This window comes from Protopterus annectens, chromosome 1.part1 (assembly GCF_019279795.1).
Source record: "Protopterus annectens isolate FY-2018-M chromosome 1.part1, PAN1.0, whole genome shotgun sequence".
NCBI classification, from domain to species: domain Eukaryota; kingdom Metazoa; phylum Chordata; order Ceratodontiformes; family Protopteridae; genus Protopterus; species Protopterus annectens.
The window spans coordinates 1,452,896,141-1,452,915,126 of NC_056726.1; positions in this window are offsets into that span (position 1 = coordinate 1,452,896,141).

An 18,986-nucleotide genomic window follows, 5' to 3' on the forward strand; every position below is an offset into this window, starting at 1 on the left:
ATGCAATACATGGAATGACAATGCAAGGACCAGCAGACCAAAAACAACATGGCCACCGTGTAGTGGTTGCTAAGGGGGGAAGCTGAGTCTAAGACATGTAACTAAGCATTAGTAGGCAATCGCATGTAAATGAGGGTTAGGATACTGAATCCCACAGTCACATAGCAAATAAGCACATTCTGAGTAGTGTAAGAGATACATAAGGGGGAGGAATAGAAATGGAGATAGGTGACATCACGGGGGGAATGGTAGAAAGAAATGCAGTTCATTGGAGGTCAGTGTTACATGACAGATGTCAGACACAGATCATGGAAAGAGGAGTGCCACAAGATAAGCACGGGAAAGTCAAGAAATGGAAGGTGTACACTGTTACTTACACCAACGTTTTTTGCTGGGTGTGCATGCGCAAGTGTGCGCGCCATGAGGCGCGGGTAGGACAGTGTGCATGCGTGTAAGGCAGACTGAGCATGTGGGAGCATATTGGTAGACTTTGAAGACTGTTTGCGCTAGTGTGCGCGTGTGTATGGCAGACTGAGCATGTGGGAGCCTGTTGGCAGAGTTGTAACACTGTTTGCACTGGTGTGCGTGTGTTTTAACCCGAATAAGCAGATTCCGAACCGTGTAAGCATGAGTGCACGCGTGTAAGCCACTGTGAGCGTATTTCTGCTGGTATGCATGCTGCTCCCCCCTGAGGAAACAGAAAGGAAAAAGCAAGCAACAGAATTAGTAGGAAGCTAGCAGGGAATACTGCTGGAGCTAGCAGGTGAAAACAGTTAGAAGCAGGCAATTACACAGGCAGAATAGTAGCCCAGTCCAGCACTTAAAACTCTGCAAACAGCAGTGCAGGATGTTTCTCTCAAGATACACTGCAAGACAGGAGTAAGCTATCAGAAGTGAAAACTTAAAAAGCTGAACTCAGAGCAGAAATGCTAGGGGCTGCCATAGCTGTCATAATGAGACATAGGCGACTTGCTGAGGGTGGTAACAATGCAGATGGTGCCAGACAACCCACAGTGAGGAGACGGAGAAGAGTGTACAGGCCCAGAGTCACCTACCACGGGTTACATGAGCTGGAGATAGTAGAGCGCTATAGAGTGGACAGAGAGCTCCTGCAGCAAACAGCCGAGCTGTGCAGGCCACGCCTCACACACAGAACCAACAGAGGGGAACCCATCCCAGTGGAAACCAAGGTATGTGTTGGCCTAAGAATACTAGCAACAGGTACCTTCCAGAGACCAACTGGTGATATGATGGGGATATCACAGGCATCAGCCTCCAGGGTACTGCACCAGTTCCTGGATGCCATGTCAACAGATGTCGGTGATCATGTATATTTCCCCAATGCCCGTGAGGTATTGGCCAGCAATATGCGTCTCTTCCAGCAAATAGCGGAATACCCTGAGGTAGTGGGTGCAATAGACTGCACGCAGATACGCATCAAAGCACCAGCCGGTGAGTGGGGTAGGGCCTACATTAACCGCAAGGGCTTCACCTCCATCAACTGCTAGGTCATGTGTGATGCCCAGGGCATAATAATGAATGTGTGTGCTGGCTGCCCTGGGAGCTACCATGATTCCCACATCTGGCATTTGACGCAGCTGTACCAGACATTTGCCAAAGGGGACATCCCGCACGGACACCTAGTGGGGGATGCAGGTTATGCACTGGAGCCATGGCTGATGACACCCATCAGAAACGCACACACACCTGAACAGGAACGCCATAATGAGGCACACGCACAAACACGTAATGTAATAGAGCGTGTGTTTGGGCTGCTCAAGTCACGGTTCCGGTGTCTGGACACATCTGGTGGAGCCTTGCAGTACTCACCAACTACATGTACCCAAATTGTCACGGTATGTGCTATGCTACATAATATGATCTTGTGAAAACAGCTGCAGCAGGACCAGCATAGGGCTGGGCCAAACAGCCCCCCCACCATTACCAAGGCCATCACAGGCAGAGCGTGACTCGGAGGAGGAACAACCTGAGCCTGCCCCAGTAGGCAGAAGGAGGTGTGCCCAGTATGCCCTGGCCTTGGCAAAGAGGCAACACATAGCACATACACTGGCTCAGTAGGAACCCTGGGAATGATACCCCCTCTGACTCACTCAAATAATAACAGGGATGCCTAAAATGACATGACCTGCTCACAAACATGTACAGGGAGTGTAATATGTGCATCCGACAGAGGCAGCCCTGCAGCACCACCTGAGGCATGAATGCCATGTGTTAAGTAATGTAACACCATGTACTATATGCACACTTGGGGACCCTGACTAACATCCACCCTCACCAAGCATGAAGCCACAAAATGACGATGGGATGATCAATTGCAATAACTGGCTGAAGTAATGCAGTTAGTCAAAGGGGAGCCAATGTGTTTCAGCCTGGGAAGACATGCTGAGCATGACATGATGCACCACCTGCTAGGGGTGGCGTGCACGTATCGGTTCAGGCCCCATGGATACTGGCAAAGGCTGTCAGTACCCACAGCATGCCCTGAATAGGTAAGTCTCAAAACACAAACCCACCTTCATAGGTACCACAAGGGATAGGAACCTAGATGTAATGCTACCCAATGCCAGAAGTCTAAACAGCAAGATGTGTGCAGTGTAAATGCACACAGTATGGAGAATGTTGATATCAGTCCTGTAATAGAAAACTGGGTCAAGGCTCACATCAGCACCCTAACACTACCAGGTTACACCTCATACTGTGCTGTACAGCCTCAAAACATGGAACAAGCTACAAAAGGAGGGTGACTAGCAATAAATGTCAAGGATAACCACACCCCATGTTGGTACCACAACAAGAAGCAGCATGGATTAGCCATGGTCAAATACCAATGGCTAAAACCACCTCCCAGTATATAGCCTGCTGCAGACTACTGTCCTAATACCAGGAACTGCACCTGGCCTATGTTGGAATACATGAATATATCAAGCCCCCCAAACCACATTATATTGGTTGACTAAAAATACCCAGACATACACTGGGAGCATTATACTAGCACCAACACAGTAGGAGAAAAGTTCCCAGAATCCATAAACCAAAATGCCCAGGAACAATGTACCACTCCCACAAGAGGGGTAAGCATACTGGATGTGATAATCAGCAACATGCGTACTGGATGGCAAGATGAGAAGTGTATCCCTCACTGGTAAGACCAGACCATAGAGTAATCACACCGGATATACACATCCTGACCACAGTCCCTGGCCAGAAAACAACAGTGAAAAACATGTGTAAAGCATAAGTTGCACCCCTCCAAACCGATGTGGAATCCACGAAAGGCCCTGTGCAGGTGCAGAATATGGGACACACCGCAGAACATGTTATACAGTCATTCCATGAACACAGCCAGGAATGCTTGGATTATGCAATCACAAATAACAAAAAGACACAATGCCATACACGCAGGCATCTGGCATGCTGGACTCCAGCCATTTCCAAACCATGCAAGAGAATGAGGAAGCTACTACATGATAGAGCAAACATAAAAAGGGAAGTAATCACTGATCAGTAGTATGGCAATAAAATATGTCCACACATACAATCCACTAAGGCCAGCCACAACAAGTAGAATCTGTGAATCCAGAGGCAATGTGACACCTGCTCCAAGAACACAGACAACCCTCAACTCCCCCGAATAAATACAAATATATGTGAGAGATGCAACCATTTATCCAAACCGGAGGCTGAGCTCCCCCAACTCAGTACTGTCAAAACTAGTCAGGAGGAGAAGGTAACCACATACACCACAAACCTAGTCCCACATAGACCTATCACAACTGTAAACCAAACACATAAACACAGAAAAACATTCCCGGAGGCCCGAATTGCAAACACACCACACCAACAGAGGCCTCCAAAGCATACCCCAAGCAACCACAACCTCCAAACATAGCACATGCAGCACATAGTACACAAAGCTGGTGTGCCAAACAGATACAGGCCAGAAGGAGAAACAACATGCCTGATACAGTTGTAATAGGTGTCTGTATAGGCAGACACACTGCTGTCCCACTCACCAAACTGAACAAGGGAAAGGGTACAGTAAGCTGCCTGTAGGCTGCCACAATATGCCACATAACACAAGTACGCAGGTCACCCTAAAGCAAGCAGAAATATGATGTACACATTGTCCATGCTGGTGTGAATGACCTGAGATGTACCTTCCTGGACTACATGAAAAGAGACATGGATGAGCTCTCTGAGTATGTACTCCAGGCCGATATGACACTGGCTGTTTGCAGCATCCAACCCTCACCAAGAATGATGCCACAGTACAAACACAGAATGATCAGCTTTAACAGGTGGCACAGTTACAGCTGTCAGTCCAAGAGGGTCTAATGTATGTCTGCTTGAGATGTCATACATGACAAGCCATGCTGCTGTTCCAGGGATGGCTTGTACCTGTTACGCCTGGGCGTCTGGATACTGGATAAGGCCTTTGCCACCTCCATAGAGCCGTACGTAGGCAAGGCCGAAAAGACTAACCCACCACCCTAGAAAACATAAGTGGTAAGAAACATAAGGGTAATGCTGACCAATGCCAGATGTGTAAACTGCAATATGCATGCTCCTGAGGCACTTCCCAGTATGGAGAACATTGATGTCTGTGCAGTGATAGAAGCCTGCTGCAAGCCTACTGACAGCACACCAGCACTACCAGGTTATACCACATATCATGCGTTATGGCCCCAACACCTGGACCAAAACATCAAAGGAGGGGGAGTATCCATATGCAGCACAGACACCCATACGGCCAGGTAACTGACAATGCATGAAGCAGCGGAGACCACCCATGTGCACCTAAGTGTATTCAAAACTGCTGTACAGTCTGTAGCATGTGTTAGACCACACTCTCACACACAAGAACCCCACCCAGACATCCTGAAGACACTGGACAGTATGAATGTCCCACCAAATGCCAGACAAGGTACTCACAAATTACCACATAGGTGGTAAACCATTATGTATGCAAGGAGTAATCAGGGACCTAGGGACACAAGTCGACAGTAACCTGTCATGTGACACTCACAATGCCAATGTGGCTAGGAAGACTGTCTATATTGGACACCGTATCATGAAAGGATTCACATCTACATCAACAGAGGTCACTGTGCCCCTGTACTGTTCCCTTATCAGACCCATAATCTAGTACAATGACTCATATGGGATGTACCGTACCTGACACCTGCAGCAGTTAGGAAGACCTCAAAGGTACCTCACCAAGAGGATAAAGGGTGTCAAATATATGTCATATGCTGCCTGGCTGTAGACACCCCAGCTGAATGCAGTCACAGACTGCCTACACAGAGGCATTGTATGTCTGTTGTACAAGGCCATGTCCAACACAGGAGTAATGGACATGCTCCACCCCAGGAAATCAAAGCCATTGAAGCTGTGAGAGTGACAGATGTCAGCCTCAACACATAATGAAATAGGATGTGCTGGAAAGACAGATACATAAACCAGAGGCTCCCCACACCCAGGAACAGGATCCCAATCCATGTTAGGCAGAGCCCCTCACTGACACCCCTCAACAGGAATATTGCCAAGTGGATGGATGATCGTAGATGTACACTGGGGGTCTTCACTGTGTCACGTCCAGACAGAGGCACAGTAAAGAAAATCATAAATGGCCATAATAGTCACATAGCAAGGGGCGGAGAAAGACACACACACTCTGGCTAGGCTTACTAATGCCCTAGGGTGGATAGCCTAGTATGAACCTATGAAGATACAAATTGTACAGGACACTAAGGATAATCACAAGGCTTACTCAACTGATGGTAGGAACCATGTTGGGAATTCACAGATATGCTCCGAATCACACAGATATTACAAACAACATACCAAACACACACACATATTGCCAACATACAACCTGACAGGTTCAGTGCAACCCCCAGAATGCAAAATATCTATCCCAGCAGACTGCTGGCCCCCTGACATTGCAGATGCTGAGGTAACAGCCATCATCTACAAAGCAAAATACACAGCAGCAAAGGTATGTGATGGTGTCCTGGGCTGAGGCCAACATGGACTCCAAGAATAATGGAATGCCAAATCACACTACTGCCCAATGTCAGCCTTACCGCAGGATATGTACCCAAAGAACAGTGTACAACAACAGTGGTCCTTCACAACAAAGGTGTTGCCTGAATGGATACTGCAATCTACCACCCCAGGATCCTGACAAGTTTGGTCTGCACAGCTATGGAAAGGATCAGTATGTACCGCAGACATAAAGCTATCGTGGACCTTCTGACACCGGACCCTACCCAGTGTGGCTGTCATAAGTGCAGATCCTGCCCCTAAACATGTTTGACCCATTTGAAACAGTCATTAAGGTCATTGATGAGGGCAATGTGGTCCACACAGCGTAGCTGGACCATGCATATGCTTCCAGACAATACCCTACGAGTTCAGTATGGATATGTTCACCAGCTTAAATATAAACCCCTATGTCAGTAGAGGGGTTGCAAACCAGACCAATGACAGAACTGACATGGTCAGACATGCTGCATCCATGTCAGACTACAAAGCAGATATGAGTGGCATCCCACAAGGCTTGGTCCTGGGACCTCCCCCATTCCGTATATATGTCCCATAGGTACAGGCCAACATGGAAGGACTGTGACTGAACATGTATGCAGAGGAGTACAAACTGCCCACCATATATGACCCCCAGCTGACACAAGCAACCCACAAAAGGGCCACATAGAAACAGACAACTGGAGCCATAGCCATGTCAGCATGCTAATTGCAGAAATGTGTATAGACAACCACCGTGGATATACAGTATGTGCCCACCAATTACCACACAGGTGTTAACCCATTACGTACCTAACATGTAATGAGAGACCTGGGGACACAAGGTGATAGATATCCTGCATTGGACAAACATGTGGCTGTAGTGTTTGCAGAAACATACCATATACCCACCCAATCATGAAGGTTGTCAGATCTAGATAAGGGGAGGTCACTGTGGCTCTGCAGTCATCCTTCATCAGCGTCACAATTGACTGCAATAGCCCCTGTGGGATATACCTCAGCAGACACCTCCATCAACTATAAAGTCCACAACAGTACCCCACCAGGAGTAGCAAAGAGTATGAACAGATGCCATGTGTTGCCTGATTAAACAAACTGCAGCGCCACACACTGCCATACTGCCGACCCAGAGGCAAGCTGTGCCAGATGTATGAAGCCATGTCCAAGCTGGAATCAATGAACATGCTGCACCTTGTACAATCTGAATGGCAGTGAGCTATGCACATGGGAGACCTGAACCCCAGCACTGACATACATAGGACAAGCTGTACTGAATGATCCATAACACAGAAGCCACCCCCACTCTTGAGTAAACTCCCAGTACAGGTTAGCCAGAGAGTCCGCTATCGACACCCCTCAAGAGGAATCCTGATGAGTGGATGGGAGATGGTAGGTTAACCCTGGGTATCACTGTTATGTCAGAGGTAGACAGAGACACAGTATACTAACCATGACATATGTCATGGCAAACTCCAGTTACAATGTGTGTCGAAGGACAAACACACTCTGTGACTAGCATCAGAAATGGCCTAGGGAACATCGCTAGTGTTTGCCAATGTCCACCTATGTTGTGGAATACACTACCAATGTTGGACAAGCCTGGTGTAGGTAGTCCATATCTGAACATAATGAAACATGGTCATATGTGCACAACTGGCCCCTACACAGTCTGTTGTGCTCACTATGAAGATGTCAAGCAGTGATAGGACTAAAGCCCAGGATACTGTCCACCACAGTGAAAGTACTGAACCAGTACACTATACGGTACTACAGTGTTAGGTCATTATGAAAGGATGTTGACAACTGTATGCAAAGTATCCCATGCAATCCCTGCAGGCACAGTATAATCCCTGTTGTGGCAGACACAAAGCAGTTGGCCAGTAAGTACACAACATGACACCCAACACACAACCATAAACGTGAGATATTGTTGAAGTTCACACACACCCAAATATGTGGTGGACTGCAGAGTTCAACATATGGAAAGCTCACACTGTGCATGCTCACACACTTTGATAAATGAGGCATATGTCAGACAACATGCCATGGAAAGGCTGAACTGGGCATGCTCACACACTTAGGCCATATCTCCGTTTAGCAGTTGGCCACACATATCTGGTATTTGTACGTGTCATTCCAGGAACCAACCACAACTCAGCAATCTGCCCAGTGCACACAGTAAATGACTACAGAGACATAAGTGATATAGTGGATCGCCCTCATATTCAAACATCTTCCACAAATACACAAGTTGTTCATAGGAACAGGGAATGCTATGGCAATAATGACCTGCAAACTGTCTAACAGCAACAAATATTGTGCATCTGACAATTAAACATATGGGTGTAGAGGTCAATAGTAGGCTGTTTGCCCTAGGGAATGACAGCTTAGCCAGAGTGTGCTTGTCATCTGCATCCCCAGTACAGTAGGCTACTGTGCCACTGTAAAGTAGGTCACATAAGGCAACGTGTGAGGCTAGTGAGCTGTGCCTCTGCAAGCAGGGGCACAGTGGAGATCCCAGGGTTTGAATGTGCTAAGCCACATCCATGTTGTTGGTGTGTGCTGGAAGAGGGTTGCTGAGGACCTTTAACAGTAAGTGGGTGTCAATAACAGACTGAGGGGAGCCCTATCTGCATTGTCTGGACAATTCCACTGTCAACACTGTGTTGTGATGATTATGTGGGATTGAAGTGTCATGCCGGTACTGTTCACAGATGTCCTCCCTCTGTGGGCTACAGCTCTGCAGTGTATTAGCTCACTCTGTCTGCTGGACGGCTCATATATGGCTGGTGTACACCTGACAGGTGTCTTGTTGTGGAGCAGTCATGGGTATATGTGGGATAGCATGATCAATGCAAACCTTACACATGCTCATAGAATGCAATTGTCAAGGATTATGCAGAGTGGCCAGTATAGTCCCCCAGCATGGGTCCTTTGAAGTCGTCCACCCCAGTCTTCACAAGTGTAGAGTCTGCTTGTGCTAAATACAGTTTGTTTAAAGTGACAACCTTGCCTGGGGGTGGGGATGGGATATGGATGTCCAGGGAAAGGTGGGTATGGTCAGATATCAACAATGGTGGTCAACCTCTGGTGTGGAACAGTGAGTACCCATGTTCCAGATGGACAGGTGCAATATGCATTCCCCCATGTGGCTGTGGTGAATGGTTCTGCCATAGCACATGGACTCACAAATTGTAGTGGCTGTAGGGTAAAGTTGTAGAGGCCTGAGTAGTTCCCACACACAATATGCCTGTACCTGATGTTAACAACTGGAATGGTGTATGTGAACACCTGCATATCCCGGCACTGTTCCCAGGGAAGCAAAGTGTGTGTCCTGGATGTGGGAGTGGTGTTCTGGACTGGTTGTTTTGTGTGTTACAGGTCCTGTGGTCATGAAGCATGGTATAGAACATAACCTGCCAGTGCGATGTGCATATCTGACCCTGAAGTAGGTGGCTGCAAATGCATATATATGCTATCCCCACCTGACAGGTATTACTAGATGTACATACCTCTGTAGAAATAAAGATGTCAGCACCCTATAAATACTGTAGGTGCAAAACAGATGCCCAGTAATTTGGATAGCGCACTCTACTAAGGTGTCTTCCTCAAGTGTCATAATATAGTTAGGAAGGGGTTTGAATCCTACAACTGTCCAGTGTGTGTGGAGGGGGGTTAGTGTGTGTGCAAGTCTGTGTGAGGGAAATGTTCCTTTTGGCAACTGGGAAAACACTCTACAGGATGCACATCCCCCTATCTAAGCACTGATGATGTCAGCACCCTATAAGTACAGCAGGAGAAGGGAAACCTCCCAGTAATGCGAATAGCGAGCTCTGCTAAAGCGTCTGCCATGAGTGTCGTAACATAGTTAGGTAGGGTTTTGAATCCTGCAACTGCCCAGTGTGTGTGGAGGGGGTTTAGTGTGTGTGTTAGTATGTGTGCAAGTCTGTGTGAGGGAAATGTCTCTTTTGGCAACTGGGAAAACACTCTACAGGATGCACATTCCCCTGTCTAAGCACTGATGATGTCAGCACCCTATAAGTACAGCAGGAGAAGAAAAGCCACCCAGTAATCCGAATAGCACACTCTGCTAATGCGTCTCTCTCGAGTGTCATAACATAGCTAGGTAGGAGTTTGAAACCTGCAAATGGCAAGTGTGAGTGTTTGGATGTGGGGAGTTTGTGTGTGTGCAATTCTTTATGAAAGACATGTGCTTTTTGGCAATCAGGAGATCACACTACATGATGCACATTACCCTTTCCAAACACTGATGATGTCAGCACTCTATAAGTACAGCCGGAGAAGGAAAACTTCCGAGGAATCCGAATAGTGCACTTCACTAATGTGCCTTTCTCACTTGTTGTGACATAGTTAGATAGGGGTATGAATCCTGCAAACGGCGAGTGTCTGTGTGTGTGTAATTGCAAGTGTGAATGAACTGATCCTTTTGGCAAATACTACAATACACCAGCTGCTGCATATTCCCCCAGTAAACACAGGGGATGTCACCACACTATCAGTACAGCCAAACAGGGCTACTTGGCCAGTAATGCCAATAGTGCACTCTGCTACTGGGTCCATTACCATTGTCAGAGCACAGATATGTATGTTTTGGAAACCCACAACTGCCACGTGTGGTTGTGTCACACAATATGACCTTGTGTGGGTTGTTGTGCATAACAATGCATGCCATTGCCTAAACCAGCAATGGCAATGCACACATGATGTATGTGTGTGACACATACACATAAATACCTGTGACCTGCAGTAGTTACCATGTCTGACACGTGCCTCAAGTGGATAAATGGTATTCACAATGCAAAACTATGACTGTGTCTTACTGTGCAGGGGCCGCATGCGGTATGTGTCTATACAGTGTGGGTTGTATATGGTATAATACCTAATACGTACAGCAGGGGATACACATGTGGTCTGGGCCATATAGTCTACATGTAGTTGATGAACAGGTGCTGCATGTTCCCACCTGTTGTGGGAGTGGTAACATGTTATTCCACTGCAATTCAGTGACCACATGCTGGGAACTGTTCAGCTAGTGTGTTTTAGCTACAGTAATGCTCACGCACAATGTTTGGCTGGATGCAGTCCAGCCATATAAAGACATTTCTTGAGACTGTCATATTGCCAGTGTTGTTAGGGAGGATAGGTGGGTTTCCTGTGTATTGGAGGGTTGTGTGTGCCAGGCTATGAACCAGAAGGCAGTCCAACACACTGTTAGCTGCTCATGGATAGGCCCTGATGCTTTGTGCTGTGCCAACAACCTGGAGGTGTGTGTATCTGTGGTGCCTTGGGATACCACCCCCCTGTCCATGTGTGTTACATGTATAGGGGACGACAGGCATGGTATGAGGTATAACCTGGCAGTGATGGGTTGCACCTGTGAGCTGTGAATCAGGAATCTAGTACTGCACAGACATTGCAGTTCACCGTGCTGAGGACAGTGTCCAGTGCATGCATCTTGTGGTGTACACTGCTGGTGTTGTGTAGCATCACTGTTAGTGTCCTATCCTGTGTGATACCTGTGGAGGTGGCTATGTAATCCGTGTCCTGCAGCAAAAGGCACTATGTGTGTATCAAGGGGCTTTGCCAATATACAATGGCCCATGGGTGTCACGTGCAAGCTGCCCCTTGCAAATCATTGTGGCTTCCCTAGCATGTAAGCACACGTTGACAGCCAGTGGATACCCTATGAATGACATTGGAGATTGAGCAGAATGTAGACATAGAACACCCTTCCTACATACTGAGGTAGCATAGCTGGTGAGGATATGATGGCAACCAAGATCAGACTCATACTGGCCCATGCCACATGCTGAGAGATCCCTTCTATGTTCCCTATCATGTAGTCCAGGGAGGTATGTCTCAGGTCATCCATAGTGGCATGGTCAATGACTGAGTCATATGTGTCCATGCCTCTGACTGACCTGTATGCATGCGTTTTGTGGTGGACCATAGTGCCTCACAGGCATATCACTGTGACCTTCACCATGTACAGCCTGTTGAGCGGGACCCCACTGCAGCAGCCAAGAGAGGTACCTGACACATCTGTAGCAGGTGTGTTGTGTAGTCCTACAGGCTGTGAGTGTGTGGCACATGGGATGTGTGTGCCATGTGTGGCATGTGCTCTGTTCTGACATAATGTATGCCTGTGTGCCAGCTGCGGAGGTGTGTGATGCTCAGGCAGGATGCTATTCTGAGTCTCCAAGTATGCCCCAGTGTGTTCAGATTGCTGTCAGTGCAGGTCTATGTCAGACTGGTATTGTAGTTACTGTAGTATGTCATGCCACCTGACAGGGTATGGCAGTACTGGGTTCAGAGTGCTCAGTCTCCAGATTGGCTATGTGGTGGCATCCCACACATGTGTTGTACGCTCCTGGCCAGGGGTGAGGGTTGACTGCATACATGTGGCAGCTGTGACATTGCCACATGACTCACATAAACCACAACTGGATCATAGAGGTGATTCACAGGTTACCTTTGCACATGCTACCATAGTAGTGTGATTGCCATGGTGATTACCAACACATAGGGCCAATGGGGAACAACATACTGAAGGTGCGTATGTGTGGGTGTACTGCTACTGATTTCATAGCACTGTCATATATGACTGCACGCGTGGGTAAATGCCAGGTAAGTCATGTGCAATGTGTCACAGGCAACGCACATGTGAACAGGACAGACAGTGATGTTCTGTCATGTGGAAACTTGACATACGTATAGTACGCTATGCAGATGTCACTAGGAGTCCACAGAAGCACTGTAACTCTGCATTGCAGGTGGAAGCAGTGTTCCAGGGAACCCAAAGCGAACATGCATGCAAACAAAGCTACAGTAAGCAGGGCTGGAAGTAGTCCATTGTACAACAAAGAAGGGGTAACACTAACAGTAGGTAACAGTGCAAATATGTAGGCACTATCAACATGTACCCAGGAATGCACAGCTCAGATGTCCATGGTAGAACTGATATTATGTCATAGTTAATTGTGATTTGTATTACATTGGTACTGCACACATATCAACATGCGCAAACATCCACATTGCATAGTCGTTGTGGGCAACTTGCCACCATTACTGTACATGTCCATCATTGCGTATCACTACTTGCATTAGCTTCCCCCCCTGTGCTACCTATGTATGTGGCTATCTGTTAACATCCTTACCACCGGTATGCAATAATGTGCAGCTGTTACACTATGGTACTTACTATGGGTGTAGATAATAATTCAGGACAGTCATACGGTTACTGCATCAGGCATGCTGGGATATACACACAGTCATATCAGCACACTGTACTGTTACCAACATGATACTACTAATACACTTCTATGTAGTCACCCTGTGCTTCAGCAACGTGTTTACCTGTTCCTGCACTGATGTTGGAGATTGCAGGAGGTGGCACAGTTTCATCATATGCACAGGGTGCGAATTAGGTATGCCTGAGTCTGCCACTGATACCACCAATTGACATGTGTGTGTATGTGTGTTGGTGAGGGACAGCAGTACAGGGTGGGGCACTGTTGGTGCAGTGTGTGCGTGTATGTGGTAGCCCTAGGTGTTAACATTTCGCATGTGTGTATGCACGCACACAGTTCCACCTCATGGCTGCCATATACAGGAGTTTGTGGACAGACTGCACCTGGCAGGTCATACAGATCAGTGTCTGTGGGCATGGACATGGTACCTGTGCCTGGCAGAGGTGCTACAGACTGTATCCGGTACTAAGCCAGACTGGGTACTGTCATCAGAAGCGGGAGTGTGTTGACTGGACACAGGTCCCTGTTGGGACTGTCCAGAGCCACGTGTACGTAGTCTCCTGGGGCGTTACGATGACAGCACAGACCCAGCATTGCTGGGGTTGCTGCTGGCACTATGGGGCATCCGCGGGCCTGTTGTCATCCACGCCGACTGCCAGCTGCTACTGTTGCTGGCATACAGCCATGTCGACGCTGCAACCATCCACCATTGCCCTAGCTCATGGACATGTGGTTGTGGAACTGCTGTAATATGTCCCCACAATGTCTGTCTATGACATCGGTGAAATTACGGATAGCATCCGCGATGTCACACATACTGTCAGTCATGGCTGTGCGACATGCTCTCAGCTCCCTCAGACCCTGTCTAGTGTACCTTTCCATACACGACTGTGCCTGCATGACAGCCCGAAACATAGCTGATGTTGACAGACCTCTTTGGGCATGTCTGCCAGAGGCAGTACGCCCATGGATGCTCCCATGAGAACCCATGGGCAACTATCTGTGTGGTACCATTGCAGGACCCTGCCCATGGCTGCTGTGTGGGGAAGCATGTGCCACAGATACCACATTACCCTGGTCAATGCCCACTGTATCCTGTCCATCACCTAGGGACAATGGTGACATAGGATGTACTGGCAGGATGACAATGATGGGGTTGACAGCTGTGTACTGTCAATTGGCTGACCAATGATGGACCCTGACACACCATCCTGTGCCATTACACAGATATCATCATCAGTACCTGTGGCACCAGATTCAGGTTCCCTGCTGCAGGACACCAGAGCAGCACCAGAACCTGTGGGAGGAAGACAGGAAACACAGTTTACAATGTCTACACAATGTTACCAGTGATGCACTTATGCACACATGCACACGTGTACACATGCACACATGCACACATGCACACGTGGACACAGGCACACATGCACACATGCACACGTGGACACAGGCACACATGCACACATGCACACATGCACACGTGGACACAGGCACACATGCACACATGCACACATGCACACCCCGCAGTATACACACAGAGCACTACTGAGTTACACTAGTATTACTAGCACTATCAGGACTATTCTAGGTATTGTTAAAACACACTCACCAGCATGGATGGGCTGCCTTGCTGTAACACTGGAGGGACCTGCAGAAATGAGGAGATTAATGTCAGTGGGCACAACTGTGCCATTGATACTGCATATGATACAGTGCAGTAGTACACCAGTTGCCTTTCACACGTCAGCTGCTGATATTGGCAATATCACACCTGCACAATTACATACTATGTTGACAGCTGCATACCACGGACACACCTTACACATGCATAAACTAACAGTGTACAGAACAGTCAAGTGTACATATGGCATATTACCTGCACGCTCCATGTCGTGTTGCTGTGTGGATCCAGCCTCCATCATGTTGCAGGTGTGTTGCTGTTGATGTTCCGGGGCTGGAGCCACAACACTTAGGAGTAGCCCCTCCAGTCTGGTGAGGGGGGATGTGTGGCCACCCCACCTCCTGTGGCAACGTGTTGCCTGTGGATATCCGATGCACGCTGACGGACATTTCTGATTAAATCACCGCAGTGATGTCGTACCTGCTCATATGTCCTATTATGTATGCCAATGTCATTTATCCTATGGACAAGGTCTTGCCACAGTGCAGCCCTCTCCTGCTGATTCTGGCTGGTGCGGGAAAACAGTATGTCATAATCCCACACCAGGATCTGGTGTATCTCCTCATCTTCTGCTGCAGAGTAGGCAGGATTATGCTGACACACCATGTCCCTGGAAGAGAACACAAACAGGATATCAGCAGACTATGTCAGCAATATATGGCACACATACTATACATGATACTCAACTGTAGTGATATACTACTACTCCCATATGTAGCATGTGTGTGTCTCTTGGTGGATACACAAGTACATGGCCAGATTTCAGTGCTCAGCCAACACCTGTGCAACAATACCTGCCACATTCCATACAACATAGTAGCATGCCCCATCGGTCAGCACACTGCGATGGGTCCAATGCACAACCTCACTCTGGGGGTTCATACCAAGGTACTGTATGTGGCACGCCATCCACTAGTGCGATCTGGACACAAGTTACTCGGCCTGGATATACATATCCCACCACCAGCACAGTAGACTACTTTGATATGTATGTGATTAGACAGTTATTCACTTGTTAGGACTGACATGGTATCCATGCAGCCCACTTGGCCAGTGAAAGCCACAACCCACACTGCTAACCCCTTTGTGAATGCTTCCCACGGACATCCCAAAGAATGCATGGGACATGCAGACACATTTCTAACCCAGACCCTATGCACAACAGTTAGGCATCCTGTCTGGTGGACCCCAGCCAAAGGCAGATTGTATAACGATAGAAGGAGGCTACTGCAGGACAGAGCAGATTCACATTAAGGGAAGGCATCTGTGGTCAGCACTGGTAATAAGATACGGTCTCTCGTAACAACATCCATGGCCTACTCTGGGAGGGAAATGGCCACGAACACTATAGATAACCACAAGGCCTTCTTCAGTTATGTTACACATATGGAAGAAATGCCTCAGATATGCTCAGAGTTACTACACACCTACTTAACATTCACCGAACACACAGATATTGGCAACATTCTTGCAGACAGGTTTGGTGCACGTATCCCCCCTCCTTCTCCCCCACACTTAGAAATACTTATCACAGCTGAATGTAACCTCCCTATCATCACACATGTCCAGGTGAAGGCCGCTCTCAGCAAAGCAGAACACACAGCATCAATGTGACCTGATGGTATCCCTGGATGTGTGCTACGTGAACTCCAAGAGGACATACAACCGCATATAAGACTGATATTTAACCTTGGCCATACTACGGGATATGTACCTGAACACTGGCATACAGCAACAGTGGTACAACTCCACTAAGGAGGCACCTCTACTGACCCTGGGAACTAATGCACCATAAACTTAACCAGCCTGGTCTGCAAAGCTATGGAAAGATTCAGTATGGGACGCATATACAGAGATATTGGGTACCTGCAGACACTTGTTCCCAGCCAGTTTGCCTTTGTGATGGGCTGATCCTGCCTTTTGAACCTGGTTGACCTTTCAAAACAGTCACTACAGCCATTGATGAGGTCAACGCAATCCATACAGCCTACCTGGACTTGCCTAAGGCCTTCAACATAGTACTCCACTCAGGCATCATAGACAAGCTCATTAGCTTACATGTTACTACATATGTCACATGATGGGTTGCACACTGGTTGACATACAGAATCCATAATATCGATATTGCAGGAGCCATGTCAGACTCAATGCCAGTCACATGTGGTATCCCACAGGCCTCTGTCCTAGGACTCCTCTTGTTTGGCATTTATTTCTCAAATGTAAAAGCAAACATGTGCGGGTTGTGGATGACAAAGTTCCCAGATGACTGCAAACTAAGAGCCATAGTCGTTACACCAGCTGACACACACATCCTACAGACAGGCCTCACTGAAATGGAAAACTGGTGCCAGGATCATGGCCTAACACTGAATGACATGTAATGTATAGTCATCCCCTTTGGGTGGAACTACGTGCACACAACATATCACATGGACATACCTATAGATACAGACCTATGACACATATGGAGGGTTCACAGTATGTAGACTATTAGCTTGTTACTTTACATTACCTGTGTTTGTCGCAGCTGATTGTGTTACCGATATTACAGCTTCCTGCTGCTGCTGGCCCAGCTTGGTACTGACACTGCTGACAGCTTCAACTTAGTTTGTGTACCGTGTGTTGTTGTTTGTGTTCTTCTTTTTTTTCTCTCTCTCTCTCTGTCTCTCTCTCTCTCTCTCTCTGTCTGCCTCCAGACAGTGCAATGAAAGTATTGCATGTGTTGAGTGTGAGTACAGGATGCTTTTGTAGGTATCTGCATAAGTCCATGTGATGGCCTCTGCACCAATTGTAAGCCAGCATTTGCTAATTGCATGCAGCCATTTGTGTACTGATTGCAGTTCTCACTGTGATTTCAGGACAGTGCTATAAAAGGGTATGTGAGATAGGCATTGCCCTTTCAGATTGTAAGGGTGGGGACCATGCTGGTATGCTGTGGACACTGTTCTGTGAGTGTAAAGTTTAGTATCGCTCTCATAATTCAGGCTGTGTTGTAGATCCACATTTCTCCATTCCTCTCCCCTGTTTCCTGTAGTGAGTGTGTAGGCACACTGACACCTACAACTATATATATATATATATATATATATATATATATATATATATATATATATATACACATGCAAATATACATACATTTATATATGTACATTAACTGACATTATTACCTACTAGCTACCAACTAGCATAGCTGTTTCTGTTCACACACTACTATTATGGAAATCCACTAGTTTTGACAGTAAGTATAAATGACATGCTTTGTGTGCTACACATCCTATATTCCCTTTACATTCATTCCTACTATTACATGATATATTTATTTTAGCAGAGTGCTCTTGTATAACAGTCATGGCTTAGTGGTAGGTCATACCGACTACTGTTTACAAGGTCCTGGGTTCGGGACTGACCAGTGAGATTTTATTTTGCTTTTGGACTGACTACAGGACCTGTCAATCAGAGTGACTAAGGCACTTTTAAGCAGTTGTAACCGGGTTAGCGCTGGTTTGCACGGAGCTCCCGTATGCGCACTGGCGTTCAGCTCAGCGCACACCCGCTTACAACCGCTTAACAGTGCTTACTCTGGCGCACACCCACGCTATTTTCTTTGAAAGAAATGAAAATGGGGAGACAAGAAAGTGGTGAAAAAGGGGTCACAAAGAGGGTAAGACAGTAGGGAAACAAGCTTGGGTTTTGCAGGAGGGATGTAGGTAAGGCCCATAGCTGCCCATTTCTTCACCAGCAACAGCTGTGCATATGTATGTAATTTGAAGTGACATTTGAAACCTTCCACCCCTGAGAGAGGTGTCGGGACAACAATAATACTTGTTGTACAGCCAATTGTAATTGATAGTTTCCATGTCCAGCAAACATATGTGCGGAATGGGCAGCTATGTATGGGGCATAATTTTTTTGTGGGTACAGAGTGCCCTTTTTTTTTCAGGTGAGAGTGGTATGTCAGGTGAAGGAAG